Source organism: Elephantulus edwardii, unplaced genomic scaffold (assembly GCF_000299155.1).
Source record: "Elephantulus edwardii isolate Elephantulus edwardi_28Jun2011 unplaced genomic scaffold, EleEdw1.0 scaffold00036, whole genome shotgun sequence".
Taxonomy (NCBI): Eukaryota; Metazoa; Chordata; class Mammalia; order Macroscelidea; family Macroscelididae; genus Elephantulus; species Elephantulus edwardii.
This window is the reverse complement of record NW_006399786.1, coordinates 2,780,012-2,788,119: the sequence shown is the minus strand read 5'-3', so window position 1 is coordinate 2,788,119 and position 8,108 is coordinate 2,780,012. Positions and strand designations below refer to the sequence as shown.

The 8,108-nt window shown below is 40.7% G+C and overlaps 1 protein-coding gene across 1 annotated transcript in view; it reads right to left on the bottom strand.

Moving 5' to 3' along the window:
• LCP1 (lymphocyte cytosolic protein 1 (L-plastin)) overlaps positions 1 to 6,359 on the bottom strand; it is a 67,968-nt gene extending 61,609 nt beyond the window's left edge. The window contains exon 1 of the mRNA XM_006884552.1: positions 6,140 to 6,359. The gene's annotated coding sequence lies outside the window, so the exon portion shown is untranslated. The remainder of the gene's footprint in view (positions 1 to 6,139) is intronic.
• Between the last annotated feature and the right edge of the window lie 1,749 nt (positions 6,360 to 8,108).

The following is an 8,108-nucleotide window of genomic DNA, read 5'->3' as shown; positions in this document are numbered from 1 at the left end:
AAATAGAAATAGAAATAGAAATGTGTAAAATTGTATATAAATGTTAAATTTCTTAATTTATTCGTGTCCCATGAGTCACAAAGGAAGCTCTGGGGGCCAAGTGGGTAAGGAGTTGTGCTGCCAACCCAAAGGGATATGGTTTGAATCCACCACCTGCTCTGAGGGGGAAAAAGAGAGACAGTCTCCTCTCTTGAGATTTATACACTTTGAAAATCCACAGGATGGTCAACTATGGGTCAGTTCTGAACGGAAGGCACATTACAACATTGGTTAGAATACAAAGTGAGTGAATTGTCTAAAATAATGTTATATTTATCAGGTGAAGAATTCTGTAAAGTTTTTGAGGCTAGAGAGCATGTTTGATATTCTATAGAGATACCAGTAAGAAGCTAAAAACCAAATAATTAAATGTGCAGAGGACCTGAGCAAACACTAATTATGATGATAATGATAAGGACTTGTTTAATAAAAATTATTATAACATGGATGCATTCATTTAAGGGGAAATTATGCTTATTTGTAGGAGTCCCTGAGAGCCACAAAGAGTTAATGCTATTGTAAACCACGCCAAAGTGCTCATCTTTTCACTATGGAGTGGCTGGTGGATTCAAACAACCCACCTTTCAAGCTGAAGACCAATGTTTAATCCATTGTGCCAGCAGGGTTTCTAAAATAGGCCAAAATGTAAGCAAATATTCATAAAATACATGAATGAGTGAACTGGCTATTAGCTGTGACGATGACGTTAATAAGTACCTCACAGGATTCATTAATACGGCTAACGGGCTTAGAAAAAAAAAATTAGCCTATTCAAATTAAGGGACTTATTGCTATTAGCTGCTATGACTCCCTGATGGTGTATGTCATCCACGGGCCTCACCTCACTGGTGTTTTAATCCACCAGCAGCTCCAGGGGAGGAAGATGAGCTATCTCCTCCTGTGCAAATGATAGTCTTGGAAACCCAGCTCTCTGGTTGTTGGGTCCCATGGACTCAACCACAACGCACAGCAACCCAATGAACCACTGTTCTGAGCTTTGCCCTGTCCTAAGTCATCTCTCAGGATCTCGGATATGCTGCAGCCCATTGTTATTGCCACTGTATCAACCTATCTTATTGCATGCCTTCTCCACTTTCTCTCACCCTCCATTTTCTCAGCTTTATGTCTTTTTCCAATGGCTGACAACATATCCCAAGTAAGTGAGACAGAGTTTACCTATCCTTGCCTTCTAAGGAACACTTTGGTTTTACTTCCTCGAAGCCATATTTACTTGTTCTTTTGATAGTCCATATTCAATACTCTTCTCCAATTCCACAATTCAACGGCGTTCATCATTTCTTCTTCTGTCATTCTTCATTCATTGTCTACTTTATTCACATCTTCAGCAACTGGAAACACCATTATTTGGATCAGGCACATCTTAATCTTTAACCTGACTTCATTTCTCTGTAAGGCTTTGCAGAGGTCCTTGACTCATAGGTTACTTATGAACCTATCTCATTTTAATGACAGCGAGTGAGTGAATGCGACTGGAATAATAGTTTGGAACATTTTTCTTTCCTCTGCTGCTTGCAATATCTTACAAGATAGAGTAACTGAAATTGCTGGAAAGATTGATGCAATGATTGAAACAGACAGTTCAAAACATCAGGGACAGTCAGTAGCACAAGGAGGGAAGTTGAACCAGAAAGGAAGGGAAGAAAACACTTGGGAGATGCCACATGTGAGCTCAGTGGCTTCCACAGCTGTGGGCAGACACCTCTAGAAGATGAACAGCTCAGCAAGAGGGAACTTCTTGGGAACTTCCAAAGTGAACACAATGTGAAACCGGAGGGTTTTTATTAAAGAAGCACACTGCCATTCTGGCAAAAGAGAGACACTTAAAACGTTTGGAATCTACTGACACTGCTTGGCTTTATATTTCATTTGACACTAATTTTAATTTTCATTTCTACAATGTTCAATATGCATATAGAAGCGTATTGTTTCATTAAAAATATCTGCTGGCTGGGATGTTTAAAGAAACCTCAGTTTCTTGAAATGAACAAAATCCATAGGAAGATAACCAGATTAACTTTGTCACTCTTCTATACAGTGGGCTGAGTCATAAAGCCCAGTGTCTTTATAGACTTACTATATAAAACAAGTATTTGAAAAAAATTCCCTGTTTTGTTTTACCTCACTGACTTGAAATGTATTTTCCATTTTTCCAATATACACAGAAGGACTTGAACTCTTTAGGTTACGCAGAAAAGTTTGATTTGAGAATTTTCTGATATTAACTCAGAGTGTCTGAGCAAAAGTTAATGCTATCTGTTCTTAAGTTCTTCACTCTCAAAGATGTTATTGGATATATCACTTCAGTAAGGGAAGCACCATTTAACTCTAATGCATGTATTTCAACCAAAATAATTTCACTATTATTTTGTCTCTTTGGCAGCATCAGTACAAAACTTCCTAAATTCCTCATGGTCCAAGGAGCTACAGTATTTTGATGCTGCAATGAAAAATAACCACTTTAATAAAGATAAAGCATGGTAAGCTAGTATAATATCAGTTGTATTTTCCTTTGTAGCAGCGATTCTAGGAAGTCAGCATTATATTCATAAGCAAAGTCAAAGCAAAGATATTTATGCATATTAAAAAATGAAGAAAAATACTTGTGACATACTTTCAACTTAATAAATATAATACTCCTTCTATGGATGGAGGGACAGTGCAAGGGAGGAAGACCCTGGATGAGAAGGATTGACTCAATGACTGGGGTAACAGGGTGGGTATGTCAGAGACAATAAAGTTGGCTCAAGATTGAGCAAGGTTCAAGGCTGTTGTACATAGTGTCACTATGAGTTGCAAGTGACTTGATGGCACACAGAAACAGCAATAACTATGATCCAGGAGAGAGGTAGAGACTAGTCTGTTAGCAAATAAATAGCATGAAACTCTGAAACAACATGGCTGATACACACACAAAATAGTGGGGGGAAAAACCCATCAGAGAAGGCCTCAACAAAGTCTTGCCTTTTAAAGTTAACTTTGAATAGTGACCAGAACTTCTACAAATAAAGAAGAAAGCAATTGTAGGAACTGTTAGAGCACAGCACACAGAGTATTAGAAACTTCTAGTGGCTTGTGGTCTGATATACCCAGAACATGGGTAATCGGGGTGGGGGTGAGGACTGAACAAGAAGGAAGTGACAAGAAATAGGTTTGAGGAAGCAGACTGAAGTAAGTTTGTGAAGGCATAAAATTATTTAGTAAAATTATGCATCAATTAAAAGAAAAGTGCCTCTTCATTGCATTATTATTTGAAATTGCAATAATTCCTTTCGTTTATGAAAGTAATAATTCTGGATTTCTAGGAAATTTCCCTTTCTCTCAAAACTGAAGATCTCTTCAGTCAGTTTTAGGAAGAATAGCCTTTGAACATCTATATCTGGGGTAAGGACATTGCCACAGAAGGGAGAATTTGGTCATCAGCATGGAGCCTGAAATGCTGGTTCCTTGCCCTTCCTTAACAATCCAGAGGCTTTAGGCTAGCGCTTTTCAGACCACTCCTTATCTCGAAAGGGAGGTAAGAGATTATGTGAGATACTGGAAGTGGACTGACAATATAACAACAGCTGAGAAAGATAGGCAAGCTCCTCTAGTGTGATTTACAGCTCTGAAAACCCACTATGCCTCAGTTACGGATGGCTTCCAACTTGACAACAGAGAGAGATGGAATAAGTGTTTACCAATCTTCAGTATTCTTACCACTTTCCCCAACTTCTCTTGTTTAAATACGTACATTTGAATGAGATTTTACATGTTGGTCTTCTCCCTCTCCAAAGAGTTTAGAGAGAGAATGATAAAAGACTTACAAATTAACACTGACTTCCCCCCCCAAAATATCTGATAGGTTCCACGTACAATGTGATGGTTCATTTTGTGTGGCAATTTGGTCAAACACTAGTCTAGTTACTGAATTTAGTGTAGTGTAATATAATGCTATGCAATGAATCACCCTCCATAATGTTATCTAATCTCATACCATCAATCTGTTAAGAAGGGAGATTCCCTCAGGTGTATTCTGCCTCCAGGGAAGTAGGTATTTTAGCAAACTATATCTCACTCTTCATTTTTTCTTGTCCCAGCCACCTGATCTATGGACTCCAACCTAAAGGCAGATGGTCTGAATCTACCTGAGGCTCCAAGGGACAAAGATAGCTAATCTTCTTCCATATGTTTTATAGCCTCTGAAATACTGCTGGAGGGTCAACTATGAGTCTGTTCCAGCAAAGGAAAAATGTATAAGCCCTAAACAGCCATGTGAGCCAATCACTTGAAGTAATGCCTTTCTCTGTCTGTACACAGAGAGAGAGAGAGAGAGAGAGAGAGAGCATGCACGCACTTTTAGGGGGCACAGAGCATTACAAGGGAGCTCTGGTGGCCTACTGGTAAGAAGGTGAACTGCAATCTCAAAGGCACGTGGCTCAAATTAACCAGCTTCTCTGCAGGAGAAGGATGGACAATCTCCTTCCGTGTAATTAACAGTTTCTGAAAACCCACTGGAGGATCAACTATGGGTCAGTTCCAAGCTCAAGCTGTTGGTACACAACAACACAACAACAAGAACAACAACAGTGCATTACATGTTGTACTGCTAACCAAGAGACCACATATCTCTGGTAGTTTGGATCTACAGGTTGATCCTTGGGAGAAAGACGGACAGTCTTCTCCCATAAAAATGTACAGCCTCAGAAACCCAATGGAAGGTGACCAGGAGTCAGAACTGGGTTTGATGTTCTGATGGCATCCTAAAAGAGTTCAAAGGGATAACTTTCTAAATTCTACAGAGGAAATCATCCCTGGGCTTGCTAGTGAACTATCTCCCTAAACACATTCCTCAACCACCACAACAGGACTTGTTTGAAGTACAAGTTCTAGACGGTTCTGCCTGATTTGGCTAGAGAGTAAGCTGGAATGGGGATGAAAGCACATTTTACTGTTATAGCCCTTTACCATTCTATATTCTACTTTAGTCAAGAGACATTTTTCTTCTTTGGATTAACTTTTCCAATTCCTTTTTATTCCCTCCCAAGGTCCAGAAAATACTAACTTATCTACCCTTATCTTGCAATCAATTTTACTCTTACAATGAATTGTATATATCAGGTAGTCCAGACAATCCTACAAAAACACTACAATTAAACAAACAACCCAAATGAATTGACAGTAAATGAAGAGAACAACTCAACGCATTGTCTTCAAGTTGCTTCTCCCTCCTGGAGACCCTAGGTGTAATTCGGAGGCTTTCACTAACAAAAGGACATGGCCCACCTGTCTCTTGAGAAACCACCAGTGGGTTTGGAGCCTTGCAGAGAAGTGAAGCCTTTGGTTGTAGCACAGCTCACTACTAACAAAACCATGGTTCCCCCTAAACACAGAGACCTCACTACTGCTACCACTCTTTGCTGTGGCATCTGAACCGACTCGTAACTGACTCTCCATTGGTTCCTGAGGCTGTAACCTGCACAGGAGGAGATTGCCTATCTTTCTCCTAAGGAGTCACTAGTGGATTCGAACCTCCAGAGAGGTGTGGACTTTGGGTTAGCAGCGTGACTCCCTACAGGCTGAGCCACCAGAGCTGCCTAAGAGAAGAAAGAGGTTTCTCATTCCATGTGGTTATTGAGCACACGCATTAAGAACCCTTGACCCCAAAATGACCACAAAGAGCTAAAATTAAGCTCACACAGTTGGGCCGAAGAGCAGCACAATTTAAATGATCAATATGCACTTTCCTGAAAACATTTTAAAGGAGATAAAATCACAGTAAATATAGCCTCCCTGAAATAAAGCATTAGAAAGAAATCAGGACTTAGTTTGATTTAAAGAGGAAAATCAGTCATTGTTCTAGGGTGAGAACTGTGTAGGATTTGAGAAGAATGCAAGCCAGGCAGCTGAGTGCCCCATCGTGGAGGGGACACCAGGAACCCCAGAGTAGGCAGCTCAAGGGTGGCAGGGCTCAAGAGGGCTCAGAGGACAGGTGACACGTCTCTTCCCCAAAGCCAAAGCCCACTGCCACAGAAGCAGGTCATGTAACAAGTAATCGCAGGATGAGCACTTGGAGACAATGCAAAGCTATAGAGAAATTTACCTTGTAGCAAAACTGTCCTCAGTAGGCCTGGCGTGTGACAAAGCCCCTTCTCACTCTTAGCTGTAGAGCAACTTTGTCAACTCTGGGTGTGTGGTCACAAGGCAGGAAGTGACTAGAGTGACAAATCATCAGCCAGGAAAGAAATAGATTTTGTCTTTATAAGGACATTTTACTTAACTTTTTTTTTCTCCCAGGTCCCCTCCCCCACAGAAGTCACCTGACAGAACAGGTCACACTGAAATTCGGCAGGCTCTTACCACTTCCTCTTCGCAAGCATTTTTTCTTTCTTCTTCCCTGTCCTTCTCTACCTTTCTCCTAGCAAGCACTGGACTACTTTAACTTTTCTCCTGACCCCTGCTTGGTGATGCAGAGTCCTGGGGCTGAGCTGTTCACAACAGTGATGATGAAGACAGGAGTCTACTTTAGTGAAAGAGCAAAGAGAAGCCGTGGCAGGCCACCTGAAATAAGCTAGAAGAGACTCCCCTGGGAGAGCTCTGCCCAGGCAAACTCAAACCTCCCCAAGAGTTCCCTAACAATGACCTTATTGGAGTCCATAAAACAAGATCTCTTCAAGGGAGGGGCACTGAAAGAAGGTTGCTATATTATTCACTCAGTCCTATTTATAGAACGCCCATGTGCTAAGGATCTCTTTAACCCAATTCACCATGTAAATTATTTAGAAGTTTCCTATAAAGAACAACCGTCGATTCCACCGGCAGACTGCTAGACTTAAATGGGTAGATGATTTCCTTCATAGAGACCGTATCTATTTCCACATGAACATTTTATAAAATTATCAAAACCTAAATCCCAAACCTACTGTGGGGAGTTGACTCCAACTCACAGAGACCCTCGAGGACAGAGTGAAACAGTCCTATTCGGTGTCCAAGGCTGTTAACTCTATGGAAATTGACTTCCTTGTCTTTCTCCTGTAGATTGATGAGTGAGTTCTGACTGATAGGGAATGACAAAGGAAACACTAACAAAGTAAAGAAATCAGAAACTATTCTGGACAGTGATGCGAAACAGTGGCAAAACAAAACAAGGATGCAGACTCATCTAAAATGAAAGGCGGTAGTGGAAGAGCAGACTCCAAAGGTAAGTCACCAGAAAGCTGTGTAAAGGCAATCCCTACTGGAAAACATATATGCTCGTCTATAGGATAAGGATAGGGTCATATTTTCCTGACCTGCTTTTTGTCTGTTATGAAAGTCTAATAAACCTCCGTTTCTTTCTCTTCCTCTCGGCCTGGTGTCCTTCTTGTAGCAATGATCTATCGAAGTCTTATATCTGAGTCAGAACTTTCTAGTTCTTACTAAAAGAGGCCCCTGGACCTCTTTGGTAATCACCCCCTTGACGTACCCACCAATCTTTTGATAGCCTCCTAGCACTTTAATTCTTGTACCACCAGGGCTCACTTCTATATAATTAGAAGAGGAGGAGAAGAGCTATATTCTACATCTAAACCCCAGATGCTTGTTTGAGTACAAATTCCAATCGTTCAGCATAAAATATCTTCAAGCACTGATAACCCAACAGTGGGTGTGATGTATTCTCTATACACACTGTAACACATGAGGAATGTTGACTAATTGTTAAACACAGTCTCTGGTGGTGGCGGGGTAAGGAGCTGCTCTGTCAACAAGAAGAAAAAGACTGATAACTCAACTACAAAAGACATGAAAAGACTCTTTCTTCATGAAGGAGGATATTAAGACAATCAATGAACTCCTGAAGAAATGCTCAAAATCTCTAGCAATTAGAAAGATGTAAATCAAAACAACAAGGAGATACCATCTCACTCTAGGAGCAATAGGAAAGTTTATCAGGAAAGCCAATAATCAATGCTCCAAGGATGCAGAGAACTCCCATGCACCACTGGTGGGACCGCAAAATAGTACATATGAAAAGCAGTTTGCCATTTCCTCAAAAAGTTGACTATAGAAATCCCACAGGACCTGGCTATTCC